Source organism: Hemiscyllium ocellatum, chromosome 15 (genome assembly GCF_020745735.1).
Source record: "Hemiscyllium ocellatum isolate sHemOce1 chromosome 15, sHemOce1.pat.X.cur, whole genome shotgun sequence".
NCBI classification, from domain to species: domain Eukaryota; kingdom Metazoa; phylum Chordata; class Chondrichthyes; order Orectolobiformes; family Hemiscylliidae; genus Hemiscyllium; species Hemiscyllium ocellatum.
In genome coordinates, this window is record NC_083415.1 from 48203913 (window position 1) to 48221120 (window position 17208).

Genomic DNA, 17208 nt, shown 5'->3' on the forward strand with positions numbered 1-17208 from the left:
GGTGGGGTTTCCACTGCCTTGAAGTTTTGCCTTCCAGTGTTCTTATAGGACCTGGCATACTAATGACATCAACTCTCTTTGGTCACCTAGAGACAACTTTTCAGAATTAGGCAAAAGTGAGGACTGCAGATACTGGAATCCAGAATGGTGCTGGAAAAACACAGTAGGTCAGGCAGCATCTGAGGAGCAAAAAAATTAACGTTTCGGGCAAAAGCCCTTCATCAGGAATCCGATGAAGGGCTTTTGCTCGAAACGTCGATTTTCTTGCTCCTTGAACGTTTCTGAATTGATGAAGTAGTTGAAAATACCCTGATGAGCTTCTACAGATAGGACCAGGAACTGAGATAATTGACCACCAACAACCATAAGTATTTTGCTTTGTGTAGGTCTGACTCTATTCAGCAGATAGTTTTTTTCCATGGTTTATCAGTTTTGATAGGGTTCCTTCATGTCATATTGGGTTAAAGCTGTATTTCTATGAAGTGCAGTCACTCTTGTCTCACCTCTGGAGATCAGCACCTGTTTGTCCATGTTTGGAGACAGGGTATAATGAGATCAGGAGCTAGTGATCCTGGCAGAATCCAAATCGGGCATCAGTAAGCAGGTCATTCTTTTGCAAGTGCCATTCAACAACACTGTCAATGAACTTTCCCATCATTTTGCTCACAGTTGAGAGTAGACTGATATGATGGTAATTGGACAGGTTGAAAATGTCATACTATTTATGGACAGGGAATACCTGGACAGTTTTCCACATAGTGGGTAAATGCAGTGTTGTAGTTAGTTGATATTGGCAACTATTACTGCAAATCATTTCATCTACATGAGTAGCAAAACATTTTGCTCTGAATAATAAATGGGCAGATTTTTCTTTTATAATCAAAGGTGCTCCATAAATGCAAGTTGTTGTTATTCAAATTGGTTACATTTCATTGCATAGTTCCACAATAGGCGGTGATCTGTTCTGTCAGATTACTGCCAAGACAATGAACATGGAATCTGTAATGTCAGTAATTTTTTCTACATTAAATTGCTCCCTTAAAAACAAAATGCTTCCAAAACATATTGAATGTCTTTTCTGTCAAAAAGGGGATTTTGCAAAGAGCTTGTGTTGTCCACCAATTATGATTCAACGATTCTGAAAATGAAAGCATTTGGTGTAAGGTGACTGAACTCTGAGCAAAGGAAGCAATTCAATGACTGACATCTAATACATCATTGAGCGTGGGGGGTACAACTGTTTGTGTGTGGTATAGGTGTGTGTGTGGTACATGTGCGCGGGTGTGATTCAATGAGGTGTGTGGTGCAGTGGTGTGTCTGTGCATGTGCAAATAAATCTTCAAGAATAGAGCTGGATAATTATTGGAAAGTGCTGGGGTAGCATTTAGAGACAATCATCAACCAGAATGTCTGGTTCCCTTCTATTAAAAAAACATAAACCTTCACTGTCAGTCAGCGTGGCTATTCTTGTCAAATGGACTGTTTGACATGCATTTGATTATGTACTGTACTTTCCCCACTCCAAAAGAATATTCACAAACAACAATAACAACACCTCCTGAAGTTAACAAAAATAGTCTTGAATGGTGCAGTGTAACAACAAAATAGTTCAAATAAGACCATTATTAAGGACTCAAAAAAGTACCAACAAGGAACGTCAGAGAAACATATCTTCCCAGTGCTCAGATCAGGTGAACAAAACCAAAGTACCATTCAATCTAGCAGACAACTGATTAAGTGTAATAAGTGTAGATTTTTCTCAGTAAAAATCAGCATATAAGGTATGAACATGAAAGGGAAATGAACTTTGCAGCCTCCCAAAAAGTGACAACAAGAGGGTGCCTACAAATGATAATGCTCAGAATGTTTTGAAAGAGATCAAAGCAGTCAAGTAGCACAGAATGAACTCAACAATTTGAACAGACTGAATACATGGGGAGACAATAGAATCACTAGACTGTTAATCTAGAAACCTCGGTAATGTTAGGGGGATTTGGGTTTGAATCGTGCCATGGCAGATGATGTAATTTAAACTCAGTAAAATCTGGAATTAAGAGTCTAATGATGACCATGAGTCCATTGTTGATTGTTGAAAAAACCCATTTGGTTCACTAATGTCCTTTAGGGAGATTTGAGCTTCCAACTGTAGGTTGATTAATGACTTAATTTATCGAGGAGATTTTGAGATTTTCCCATACTTTGAACACTTGTAGATGTCACGGAGTCAAAAACTAACAAGTTATAATCTATGATGTGGAGGCGCGGGTGTTGGACTGGGGTGGACAAAGTTAAAAATCTCACGACACTAGGTTATAATCCAAGAGGTTTACTTGGAAACACTCACTTTTGGAGTGCTGCTCCTACTTCAGGTAGCTGTGGAGCAGGATCATAGGGCACAGAATAGGTAGCAAAAGATTACAGTATCACACAACTGAAATGATATATTGAACAAACCTGTTCTAAAAGATGAAAGACTTAACAGTAATCTAGGTTTTTCAATATATCACTTCAGTTGCAGACACTGTAATCTTTTGCAATAAATTCTGTGTCTTATGGTCTTGCTACCTGACAAAGGAGCAGCACTCTGAATGCTAGTGCTTCCAAATAAATCTCTTGGACAATAACTTGATGCTATTTTTAAAGTTATAATTGAGGCATTCATGTAGTAGGAAGTGTTCATAGAATCCCTACAGTGTGGAAACAGGACCTTCGGTCCAACAAGTCCACCCTGATCCTCCGAAGAGTATCCAATCTAGATTCATTCCTCTACCCTATTACTCTACATTTACCCCTGACTAATGCACCTAACCTACACATCCCTGAACACTATGGGCAATTTAGCATGGGCAATTCACCTAACCTGCACATCTTTGGAGAGCACACAGAGGAAACCCACACAGGCATGTGAAGAATGTGCAAACTCCACACATATGGTCACCCAATGCTGCAAGTCAGCAGTGTTAACCACTGCATGAGCCACCATGCCGCCCATTACAGTGACATTCAGTTAGATGAGCGTTAGGCATTCAGTATGTCAATTATAAAGACTTGGAGGAAGGGAAATTCCATCATTTGCTTTTGATGGTCAGCCATACCACTGTATTAATGGTCAAAAGTGTGACATGTATTCAAAATTCCAAGATTTCTGTCTGCAGAGGATATGCTATATTTTGAAACATTTTAGGGCTGCATGAACTATAAGTCTGTACCAACTGAGACTTTTGCCCTGCATTTTTCTTAGAACGAGAGATACAGAAGGATCATGATGTGGTTAAGATGGTAGATTTCAAACCTTCCAGGAGACCAATTCTGATGATCAGAAATGAGCAAAAACCAGAAATGCAATGAATGTGTCATGCTCTACCAGCCAGAGCTGTGATTGGCATTTTTTATAAAGAGCTACAAATTACGAATAGGCACAGTGAGTCAGAAGTGGATGCATAACATGAAGTCAGTTGAGTCATTCAGTTTGAAACCTGGGAAATATTTATAGCTTCAAACAAAGGTTCAACTATTTTTCTTTTAAGTCAGACCTTCATTGCTATGTTTGAATGACCGAGGGGTAGAAATTAATTCTGAACTTGTCTGTTAACAAAACATTCTACCATCCATGAAATAGTCTAATCTTTAGAAGAGAACATAATTTGATAAGGTGAATCTGTGTCACTTCAGCATAGTACAGATGCAGAATATTTGTTTTACTATCTAACCTGAGAGCAGGAATATTGAGACTACCCCTGAAAGACTGGGCTATGGTCTATGAGAATTGCAAAAACAGTCCAGTGAAGTCTTTCTCAGCAATGGGAGCAACAAATTGCGTTTTTCAACAAAACTCCAAGTGTCAAGAAATGATTCTTGCTCAGGAAAAATGAGCTACCAATTAACAGGGATTATTGCTTCTAATTACCTTCATTAACACCAAAATCACTCCACATGAAGATGCAGATTCCAACTCTATCACAGGTCAGTAAGGAACGCAGTGCTGAGATTTCCCAGCTTGAAGGTCTGAGCAGGTTCCGGGTGACTCCAGTTCAATACTTGCTCCGTACTTTCATCTTAGACACCTGGCACCAACATCTTAGACTACTTGAGCAGCAGTCACATACACTCCACATCTACGGACCTTGGCATTCAACACATGCTAGTCCATTAGATCCACTGGCACATCTCTGATCCATTTGCAATTTGGTTCTGCACTTCAATGCTGCACTTGGAGATGCTGGCATCTCTCATTGCATTGGTGTGTTGTTACAATTACGCATGGATTGGACCAGGCTACATCCCACAGCTGCTGGTTTGATGCTCATTCACCTTGTGCCTATTGGATGCTCACAACATCACTGCCTTGCCCTACCTTGCTATTTCTTGCTTTTCATGCCATTATGGTGTCACTAATCTGGGCTGGGGGTGGACACATAGCACATCATTGTGCTACATCAGTGTTACAGCTGCATCGCATGCCAGCAACTGAGATGGCAGAAGCACTGCATTGTTGTATCTCAAAGTCGAAGGAGTGACTAAGTTGAGGAGTGCTTAGTCACATCAAAAGAGACACCCTTCAGTAAGTTAAGGAATGCCTCCAATAACAGATCGGAAGCTTGGACACTCAGGCAGCAGCTTGAGACAGAGAGGTCAGGACCCTCTGGTCATCGAAGATGATGAGCCAAATGTCGGGCACCCCACCTCGCTCTTTGTACCATATTATGTGCTGTTGTTAACTCCTGCACTTGAAGAAAGGAAGTGACTGAGTGAGATGTAAGTGGGTTACCCAGCTATCCACACTGGTGCAGTTGGGGGAAGAGGAGTCTTCAGTATCTGAGTAGGAGGTACAGAAGTCATGTAGGCTGGGGTTGGGATTGGGTGGGCGACAGCGAGTGAGGGAAAATGTTGAATGTGATAATGATAGTGGTAGAGAATGAGCCTTAGTGGGAGCAGAGATAGAGTGTGAGGTACCAGAGGGAAGCTAGCAGCCCTTAGTCTCACACAGTACCTCCAGATGGGTGGGACCACAAAGATCTGAGAGGCAACCAGATGGTGGCATGGTCTCCACAACTAATCCTGCGGTTGGGAAATCACCTCTCAGCAACACCCAACCCACCAGGGCCTCCAGGTCCATGTTTGCAAAGCTGGGAGTAATTTCCCCTTCTCCACTGTCTCTGGGGCAAATGTTGGCATCTGTGTAGGGTGGCTTCGGATTGTCAGAACTCATCCGGGTGCTCAACAACCTTTAAAGATGGTGCTGGGGTCAGGATTGATGGTTTATTCTGGGATAAGCTAGCATTAGTGAGTATTTCTACCTAAGGGTACTAGTAGAATCAAGCTAACAGTGTGAGAGGACGACACTGCAGGTAGGCAATGAGTCAAGTTTATAACAATAGCAGCAGAAAATCCATTAGATGTCACTCTGAGAAAACCTCCATGAAACTTAATGTACAATTAATGTACAGTTCCAACTCGTCCATGCCGATCAGATATCCCAACCCAATCTAATCCCACCTGCCAGCACCCGGCACATATTCCTTCAAACCTTTCCTATTCATGTACCCATCCAAATGCCTTTTAAATGTTGAAATTGTACCAGCCTCCATCACTTCCTCTGGCAGCTCATTCCATACATATACCAACCTCTGCATGAAAACGTTGCCCCTTAGGTTTCTTTTATATCTTTCCCGTCTCACCCTAAACCTATACCCTCTAGTTCTGGACTCCCTGACCCCAGGGAAAAAACTTTGTCTATTTATCCTATCCATGCCCCTCACAGTTTTGTAAACCTCTATAAGGTCACACTTCAGCCTCCGACTCTCCAGGGAAAAAATCCCCAGCCGGTTCAGCCTCTCCCTCTAGCTCAAAACCTCCAACCCTGGTAACATCCTTGTAGATCTTTCCTGAACCCTTTCAAGTTTCACAACATTCTTCTGATCGGAAGGAGACCAAAATTGCACGCAATATTCCAACCGCGGCCTTACCAATGTACTGTACAGCTGCAATATGACCTCCCAACTCCTGTATTCAATTCTCTGACCAATAAAGGAAAGCATACCAAATGCCTTCTTCACTATCCTATCTACCTGCGACTCTACTTTCAAGGAGCTATGAACCTGCACTCTAAGGTCTCTTTGTTCAGCAACACTCCCTAGGACCTTACCATTAAGTGTATAAGTCCTGCTAAGATTTGCTTTCCCAAAATGCAGCATCTCACATTTATCTAAATTAAACTCCATCTTTCACTTCTCAGCCCATTGGCCCATCTGGTTCAGATCTGAGGTAGCCCTCTTTCCTGTCCACCACACCTCCAATTTTGGTGTCACCTGCAAACTTACTAATTGTACCTCTTATACTCGCATCCAAATCATTTATGTAAATGACAAAAAGTACAGGACCCAACACCGAACCTTGTGGCACTCCATTGGTCAGAGGCCTCCAGTCTGAAAAACAACCCTCCACCACCACCCTCTGTCTTGTATCTTTCAGCCAGTTCTGTATCCAAATGGCAAGTTCTCCCTGTATTCCATGAGGTCTAGCCTTGCTAACCAGTCTCCCATGGGGAACCTTGTCGAACGCCTTACTGAAGTCCATATGGATCACATCTACTGCTCTACCCTCATCAATCTTCTTTTTTACTTCTTCAAAAATACTCAGTCAAATTTGTGAGACATGATGATTTTCCATGCACACTCCCACGCACAAAATCATGTTGACTATCCCTAATCAGTCCCTGCCTTTCCAAATAGATGTACATCCTGTCCCTCAGGACTCCCTCTAACAACTTGCCCACCACTGATGTCAGGCTCACTGGTCTATAGTTCCCTGGCTTGTCCTTACCATCCTTCTTAAACAGTGGCACCACGTTAGCCAACCTCCAGTCTTCCGGCACCTCACCTGTGACTATCGATGATACAATATCTCAGCAAGAGGCCCAGCAATCACTTCTCTAGCTTCTCACAGAGTTTGAGGGTACATCTGATCAGGTTCTGGGGATTTATTCACCTTTATGCATTTCAAGACATCCAGCACTTCCTCCTCTGTCATATGGACATTTTACAAGATGTCATCATCTATTTCTCTACATTCTAAACCTTCCATGTCCTTTTCCACAGTAAATACTGATGGAAAATACTCATTTTTACCTACTGCTCCATTTTCTGCAGTTCCACACAAAGGCCACCTTGCTAATCTTTGAGGGGCCCTATTCTCTCCCTAGTTACCCTTTTGTCCTTCATGAATTTGTAAAAACCCTTTGGATTCTCCTTAATTCTATTTACCAAAGCTATCTCATGTCCCCTCCTTGCCCTCCTGATTTCCCTCTTAAGTATACTCCTAATGCATTTATACTCTTCTAAGGATTCACTTGATCTACCCTCAATTTCTTTAGTCATCCAGCATTCCCTATACCTATCAGCCTTTCCTTTCACCCTAAAAGGAATATTTTTTTTTCTGGATTCTCGTTATCTCATTTCTGAAGGCTTCCCATTTTCTAGCCCTCCCTTTACCTGCGAACATCTGTCCCCAACCAGCTTTTGAAAGTTCTTGCCTAATACTGTCAAAATTTTCTAATTTAGAACTTCAACTTTTAGATCTGGTCTATCCTTTTCCATCACTATTTTAAATCTAATAGAATTATGGTCGCTGATCCCAAAGTGCTCCCCACTGACACCTCAGTCACCTGCCCATCCTTATTTCCCAAGAGTTCTAGTAGGTACATTCACATACTGAATCAGAAAATTTTCTTGTACACGCTTAACAAATTCCTCTCCATCTAAACCCTTAACACTATGGCAGTCCCAGTCTATATTTGGAAAGTTAAAATCCCCTACCATAACCACCCTATTATTCTTACAGATAACTGAGATCTCCTTCCAATATAATACAATCCCAATAAGGTGATCATCCCTTTCTTATTTCTCAGTTCCACCCAAATAACTTCCCTGGATGTAATTCCGGGAATATCCTCCCTCAGTTCAGCTGTAATGCTATCCTTTATCAAAAATGCCCCACTCCTCCTCTCTTGCTTCCCTTTCTATCTTTCCTGTAGGAATTGTATCCTGGAACATTAAGCTGCCAGTCCTGTCCATTTCTGAGCCATGTTTCTGTTATTTCTATAATATCCTATATACAATATACTAAAAGAAAATATAATACAGCCAGATGACTGGTACATGTTGTACGGGTTGTGAGTTCATGGAATGCCCTGCCAGTAACAATGGTGGGCTCTCCCTCTTTATGGTCATTTAAGTGGGCATTGGATAAGCATATGGAGGTTATTGGGCTAGTGTAGGTTAGGTAGGCTTTGGTCGGCGCAACATCGAGGGCCGAAGGGCCTGTACTGCGCTGTATTTTTCTATGTTCTATGTGACTAGAAGAGGGAACTCCTCTGAATTAAAGTTTATGTGGATAAGGAGATAGATGGAAATTAAGTGCCATCTCGTATCATAAATTTATAGGTACATTTGATTTTGATTTTTTTAAGCATGAATATTTGCCTTGAGTAATTAATACATCATTTTGGACTGCTTTTCTTCAAATGACAGGTAGATTTGAGCAGTATGGAAGTTCCCTGCTATTTTTTTCTATTTAAGGTTAATAGATTTTTCTACACAATGTAGATTTTGTTCAAGGTCTAGCTCATACAAGAAACACTCCCGCATTTTCAGCATTAGATATCAAGACAAGGCAAGCTTTATCCCCACATTCACAATGTGTCAATGTCAGTAACCTTATTTACCTGCCACATGATATGGCACATCAGGAATTACACTTTCCACAACAATAGAGAAGTCTATTGATGAAATTGAATGGAATAATTGGTTCTATGCAGTCTAGGTACATTGGCTTAGGCCAGTTATCCATCACTAACAATAGTTCATTGTCTGGGTACTCAGCAAGGATAGTCCTTATTATATCTTTGATCTGACATGAAATGGAGTTCCAAAACCTCTGAGGAATAGCAATCACTGTAGCAATGCAACACCACTCAGACTTCTTTTAATTCTCCAACGGAGTTCTTCATTCCTCAGAATTCTGAACTGGGCCTCCTTACAAATGGCAGAGTGTATTCAATGCCCATTCTCTCTACATGAGATTGTGGGCAGAGTTCAAGCCCCGTCCCCTTCAAGCCAGTATAGCACTGGTTGCTGTGTTCCAGCAAACACAATACTTAAATGCACATAAAGCCACTTTCGGGAGCTGCAGAGAGAAGGGGAGTGAGTACAAATCTTCTCAAAACTCGCTGAGGGGAGTGAGTAAGCAGTTCAGATGAAAGATCACGGATGTGAAACATTAACTCAGATCCGCTCTCCCCCACCCCATAGATGCAACCAGACCTGCTGAGTATTTCCAAAATTTTCTGTTATTTTAATCTTGTTGTTTGTGGGATCTGGTTGCAATCATTTCTCAGTACATTGGCCACACCGTCAGGACTGGCACAGCAGCTCAATGCAAACTTTGTTTTTATTCCAAATTGCATCTGCCAGAAAATATGTCTGGTGGTCAAATGCAAATAAAAACCTGAAATAGAAAGCTAGCCCAATGGCAACTGTATAACTATGGCAACTGCATAACTAAGGCAACTGTCAGAAAAAGAAACACCTGGTTCACTAATGTCTTCCAGGAAAGGGAATCTGCCATCCTTACTGGGTCTGGCTTTAATGCGATTCCAGTCCCACACCAATGTGATTGACTCTTAACTGCTCTCTGGGCAATTAGAGACATGGAAAATGCTGTGGTGTAGGCAGTGATGTCCACGCCCAAGAAAGAATTTTAAAGTATATTAGTTGGACAATGCACATTCTTAGAGCAAGGAAGAATGCAACAAAATGCAGCACCATTCATGATTAATGGATTCTGAGGGCTTTGTGTCCCTCTAAGGTCATGAAAGGCACTATATAAATGCAAGCATTTCCTTTCCTGTACAGTTTACTGTGCAGCTGAATTCTACTTTGGAAAATTAACAACTTCTTAGGGCGGTTTAGACAAGAGAACACATTAAGGTGGCATATAGTTCATAATTGACAGATCAGTGTAATCATAAAAACAATCTTATTTTCTGTGGATGTAATAAATTACGTAGTTAATCCAAAGCATATCTGTCTTCATCATTCTCAAACATTTCTCCAGTTGAATGAGTTTTCATCTTACAAGGTGAGTAAAAATAAAAACTTTCCTTCACTGCCCTTGTCATTTTCCTGGAGGTAAAAATGCAAGGCTGAGCATACATCAGGCCTAAGTTGAACTGATTCCAGTCTCAGGCAACTCTCTGTGTAGAATTCACACATTCTCTTTGAATCTGCATGGGGTTTCCTCCAGGTGCTCCAGTTTCCTCCCACAGCGCAAAGATGTGCAGGTTTGCTGAATTGGCCATGCTAAATTGCCCATAGTGTCAAGAGACAAATGGGTTAGCCATGGGAAATACAGGGCTATAGGGGTGGGCTTGGTTGGAATGCTCTTCAGTGCGTTGGTGTGAACTGGATGGGCCAAATAGCCTGATTCACACTGTAGGGTTTCTATGATGTTGTTGCCCCTTGTCAGAGAGTCTAAGACTAGTGAGTAGAATCTAAGACTCACCAAGTTAAGATGGAAACAAGGACGAGTTTATTCTCTCAGATGGCAGTGAATCTGTGTAATCCTTTTATGCAGAGGTTAAATTATTATCTATATTCAAGGCTGAGATCAATAGGTTTTCAATCAGTAAGAGAATAAACCATTTTGGGGAAAAGGCAGGCAAGTGGAGTTGAGGATTATGAGATTAACCATAATCTCACTGAATGCAGATAAAGAAGATCCAATGGACTGGAAAGCCTGATTCAGTTCCTACGTCCTATGGTTTTATGAACTATTTTCATTTTGGGATTAGTGTTGTTTGGTAGCCTCCACAACCTATCATTATCATAGTGGGTGACCTGTAAATTCATAGTTAGATTGGCAGTTTCTACTGGATATAAAGGATTTAGCTGTTTTGATATGAAGATATGAATGCAATTTTTGTTTGTGACAGAATAAGCACTTAAAAGAATTTCAATATCTTGAATAGACAGCTATTTATGACAGTGTTTTGCTTAAAAGTTGGAGGCTTATCTAAATCACAATTGATTGGGCATCAGAGACACAGAAAGCACTTTGTTCAGTGACTGAAATGGTCAAATGATCCCCTGCAAACCTTTAGGCAAAAGAAAATGACCTTGAAGGAAGAGTTACTATTATTGTAAGGCAAAATGGTTTCCTCCCAACATCCTCCATGACAGGACCACCCTTTTCTACCCCTCATGGTTGCCTCCAGTGATCCAGTGTCTCTGTGCCATCTCAGGTCCACGTGGCAGTGTGAGATTTTAGTGCAACGTTTATCCTGTATGACAGGTAGAGGTGGCTGACTTGAGAGTCTGAAATTTTTCTCCATTTCAGCTTGCACTAACTCAAATTAGACAAAGCTCAACCCAGAAATCCATTTCTATCCCAAAAAAATCTGAAACCAGGTCAGATTCCCTTAGAGGCATATCTCTGGCACAACAACCTGACCCATCTTCAGTTTAACATCTTCAATGCAAAACAAAAAAAAGAGCCCTCAATATGATTTTATCTGTTCCAATGTAAAAACTGTTTGAATGACAGACATTATGCATATTTTCAGTCTGAAAAAACAAATCTGTTTGGAAATAATTTCTGTTGATTTTTGACCGAATTCATGAAGACAGAGTATTACTTAAGTAGAGAACAACTACAGAATTCCAAAGTGCAGAGAGATCTAGGTATTCTAGAGAATGAGTCACAAAACATTAGTATGCAGGTATGGACTGTTACCAAGAAGGCTGTCAATACAATCAATATTGCAAATATTGTATGACAAATTGCACATAATGGATATAATCCTTTAGTTGTACAGGCAAAGGTGAAAGCACTCGGAGTACTGTGCTCAGGTTTGAGCTTATTTACAGAAGAATGTAATTGTATAAGAGGTGGCTCTGAGGTGGTTTACTTGATCAATACCTAGAATGAATGGAGTGTTTCATGAGGATAGTTTGGACAGGCTGGATTTGTTTCTACTAGAGTTTAGAAGAGTGAGAGGTGACTAGACTGAAATGTATAAGATCCTAAATGGTATTGACAAGATGTACATGAAAATTATTGAATTGAATTTATTGTCATGTGTACTGAGGCAGTGAAAAGCTTTGTCTTGTGAGCAATACAGGCTGTTTACAGAGTTAAGCAGCATGGATAAGTAAATTATGCTTCCTTTTGTGAGTCCAGAACTAGGGGGCACTGTTTTAAAATTAGACATCATTCTTTTAAGACAGATGAGGAGGAATTGTTCTTCTCTCAGAATGTTGTGTGACATTGGAACTCTCTTCCTCAGAAGGCAGTGGAGGCAGGGTCATCAAATACTCTCAAGGAGGAGGAAGATTTTCTTGGGCATGGGAATTATATGGTTTTCGGAGTAGATGGGCATGGAATATGAAACATAAATGGATCAGTTGTGATCTTAGTGAATGAGGGAGCAGTTTTGAGAGAGCTGAATGTGGTCCATTGCTGCTTCTATTTTGCATATTCATAATTGTAATATTTGTAATGTGGAAAGATATGACATCATTGGGAATCTACCCAAGTTTCACCCAAATCTTGTACATGCCAACTTTATTAACAAAGTGTTTTCTGCCTGGCCAGTAAACAATGACGAACAATTAAAGCCAGAATTTGAAAGGTATGGAATTCCATTTACGTAATATGCCCAAAGGGAGATGATAATTACACCTGCAGGTAAATTAGTCACTGAAGCTTGCAGAGGATTAAAATGCCAATGTGGCTAACTTTATTGGCGGTTTCGATGTCAGGATCCAAATCGATCTGCACAGTAGCACACGTGGGCAGCAGGAGGTGCAAACAATTCTTGCTGTCAGTGTCCAATCAATTGCTGACAGACACAAGAGCCATTCAGCCCTGCTCACGGCAATGTGGTGTACTGTTTCCTTCAATAGCTACTGCTACCACACTTGAATGGCTTCTATGGCATGGTGGTAGTGTGCATATCTCTAAGCTAGGAGGACTGGGTTCAAGTCCCACTCCAGAGGTGTACTATAAGAGGTCTGAACAGGTTGATTTTAAAAAACAGTTAATAACTGCTGTTGGGTGGGAAGAAGTCCTGGCAGCTGAAATGCAGGCACCATAGGGAAGTCTGCACAAATCAAAGGTGATTTGATTCCAAACAGATCAAAGTTCTCATGTGTTGAGGTAACTGGTAGGTAAACAAATGAAGCTGCACTCAAAGGATATCTTCAGGTTAAATATTGCCTGTCTGGAGATGCCCCTTCTGCTAGCAAGGTCATGGAGCCTGAGAGATGCTTTTTCCCAGATGATGAGAGGTGGAGAAGTTCAATAAACATTGCTCAGGAGGCATGGTTGGAGGTCACAGAAAAGCTGAGCAGCTCCTCAGTGGTTATCTGAATGCGGGAGGCAGTGCTGCAAGCTGGTGAATGGAATTCACAATACCAAGCTCACAGCCTTGGAGGTCACAGAAGTGGCCAATGACATGTGCACACGCTTCCCCCCACCCGCGCAGAATTTGCAAAAGCACCCCAAAATGGGATGAGACAATAGGCATCTCAGTAATACCCTGCAAACAACCAATACACACTCTACTCAGTCCAACTGCCATATCCTCTCCATGAAAATTGGCCAGTGGCATGTCCACATCAGCTTCGGACTCTGTCACCACCACCCTGCCGCACCCTACAACATGTTATCAATAACGCCCTCATCTTGGTCTCAAGGCTATCACTTAGTGTCCCAGGCAGAGCGTCCCAAGGAGAGGTTGCTCAAGCAATGCAAGTTGAACAAGCTGGGCTCCAAGCTTGACCACTTTTGACCACTTTTGATAGAAACGAATATCCAGATAGTACCGACTTAACACCACCCTTGTATTTCTTAGCAACATTATAAATATTTAGAAGGAAGATCAGGTTGATCAAAATGATTGGATCATCACAATCTTTCCACAGCACCATCCCAAAACAAGTTCTGTGGTGTCAGCACAAAAACACACCAGTCACAAACTTCATTTAAAAAAAAATCAATCTTGTCACACCCAAAAGACATGACTGTACATATAATACACACATGATGCTTATTCTCAAGTTTGTTTTTGCAGTTGTTAGACTGAGGGAACACCTTTATACAGTTTATTCTAAGACCATGTACATTTTTTGATGACATGAGCCGAATCTCTAGCTAAAGTATTGCAACACCTCCTGAAAGAATACAAATGCCACTTGTATTTTTTTAAAACACCATATTTTAATTATGCTTTTGGTTTAAATGTGGTTAGCACTTGAAAGGCTAATTAAAACTTTGGAGGTATATAGACATGAGTGGCAAGGTGGGTTCAGTGGTTAGCACTGCAGCCTTACAGGGCTATAGACTGTATGTGTGCAGTTTGCATGTTCTTGTTTGTGTGGGTTTCTGTCGGGTTCTCTGATTTCCTCCCACAGTCTAAAATTTGCAGGTTAGGTGCATTGGCCATGCTAAATTACCCATAGTGTTAGCCGTGTGATATAGAGGGTTGTTGTGGTCTTGATGGGTTGAATGGCCTGTTTCTAGACTGTAGGGATACAATGGAAATGGGCTTTTGCTTAACCAGAAGTAATATTTTATTTGTTTCTTTGTGTTGTTCCAAGCAGCTGGTTCTGTCAGCAGCAGCAGTAATAGCATAAAAGATGTATCCCCATTACATCCTGGGTGAAAATCTTGTTGTTAAGATGAATCACTGATTATGACTAATGTATAGTACACAAAAAATACAGTCAATTAGCTTTAAGTATTCAATTAAGACTTCCAATTTTTTTTTTAGACATAAAACTTTTTGCCTTTACTTCCCTGAGCTATTGAAGTGATCTGCTATATACGATACAACATATCACGAGCATTTTAAAAACGTGTCAATTCATAAAGGTTTTTACATTTGTCCAAATGATGCTTTCATTCAAAGTGTTCTGTAAATCAACAATCAAGATTTGTGAATGCAACAATGTGAAAATGATTTTCCTATGTAAAAAGTCCAAGTCAGCAAGGTCAGATCTCACAGAGTCATAGAGGTGTACAGCATGGAAACAGACCATTTGGTTCATCCTGTCCATGCTGACCAGATATCCCAACCCAAATCTAGTCCCACCTGCCAGCACTCAGCCCGTACCCCTCCAAACCCTTCCTATTCATATACCCATTCAGATGCCTTTAAAATGTTGAAATTGTACTACCCTCCACCACTACCTCTGGCAGCTCATTCCCTACATGTACCATCCTCTATGTGAAAAAGTTGCTCTGTAGATCTCTTTTATATCTTTCTCCTCTCACCCTAAACCTATGCCCTCTAGTTTTGGACTCCCCCCACCCCAAGGAAGCAACTTTGACTATTTATCCTATCCACGCCCCTCATGATTTTATAAATCTCTACAAGGTCACCCCTCAGTCTCCGACGCTCCACAGAAAAAAGCCCCAGCCTATTCAACCTCTTTCTAAAGCTCAAATCGTTCAAACCTGGCAACATCCTTATAAATCTCTTCTACACTTTTTCAAATTTCACAACATCCTTCCGATAGGAAGGAGACCAGAATTGCATGCAATATTCCAACAGTGGCCTAACCAATATCCTGGACAGCCACAACATGACCTCCCAACTCCTGTACAATACTCTGACCAATAAACGAAAGCATACCAAGCATCTTCTTCACTATCTTATCTACCTGCGACTCTACTTTCAAGGAACTATGAACCTGCACTCCAAGGTCTCTTTGTTCAGCAACACTCCCTAAGACCTTACCATTGAGTATATATGTCCTGCTAAGATTTGCTTTCCCAAAATGCAGCACCTCACATTTATCTAAATTAAACTCCATCTGCCACTTCTCAGCCCATTGGCCCATCTGATCAAGATCTGTAATCTGAGGAAACCCTTTTCACTGTCCACTTTGTCTCCAATTTTGGTGTCATCTGCAAACTTACTAGCTGTACCTCTTATGATCACATTCAAAGCATTTATATAAATGACAAAAAGTAGTGGAGCCAGCACAGATCCTTGTGTCACTCCACTGGTCACAGGCCTCCAGTCTGAAAAACAACCCTCCACCATCACCCTCTGTCTTCTACCTTTGAGCCAGTTCTGTATTCAAATGGCTAGTTCTCCTTGTTTTCCATGAGATCTAAGCATGCTAACCAGTCTCCCATGGGGAACCTTGTCGAACGCCTTACTGAAGTCCATATAGATTATGTCCACTGCTCTGCCCTCATCAATCTTCTTTGTTATGTCTTCAAAAAAAACTTAATTTAATTCTTTTTGTGAAGTTTGAAAGCCTATCAAAAAAGATTCAGCTGCGTTAAAGAAATACAAGTTACTTTAAGAGACAGCATTTAGTAAATGCTTCAGAGACAAAATCATAAATTGTTGGAAAAACTCAGCAGGTTGAGCAGCATCTGTGCAGAGAGAACAGAGTCAACATTTTGAGTCCAGTGGCCCTTCTTCAGAACTCACTGTAGCTAAGAAAAAGTTGGCATATATGGTAGAGGAGGGGTGAGGAGATCAGTTAAGAATAAATGATAGGTGGAGATGGTGCCCAGAGATAGATAGAGAGAGAGAGAGAGAGAGAGAGATCAAAAAACAGCTGGGCAGACAAAGGACTGGTTAAAGGTCACCCTATAAGGATGAATGTCTGCTAATGGGGACCACTAATAGCTACAATGGGTTTTATGTGGTAACAGCTCATGTGACGACAGGGCCTGCTGTGTGGGAGTTGGGGTAAGGAGATGGGAGGTGTTCAGACCCTAAAATCATGGAACTCAATATCAAGTCCAGAAGATCGCAGATGAGATGCTGTTTTTACCAGCTTTGGATGTGTTTAACGTAAACTTTTAAAACCTGGTGCACAAAGCTGAAAAACACTTGACAAGACACCGGGTAACAGGTCACTTGCTGGCTAATGAAAAACTATCAACATTTTGCAATAAACACAAATATATGAGCACAATTGTTGTCTTTTCCTCCCTGTGCAGAGAGTTAAACAATAATGAAATAGTTTTGATGAGGATAATAGAAAATATCATTGGATTGGGAAATAATAAATAGTATAACCCCAAAATTTCCAATCAAACTCCAATAGTCCTTACGGAAAACGTGTACCTTATGGGCTCACATAAGCCCCCAGAGACTCTACACATTCAGAGAGGACCAAATTT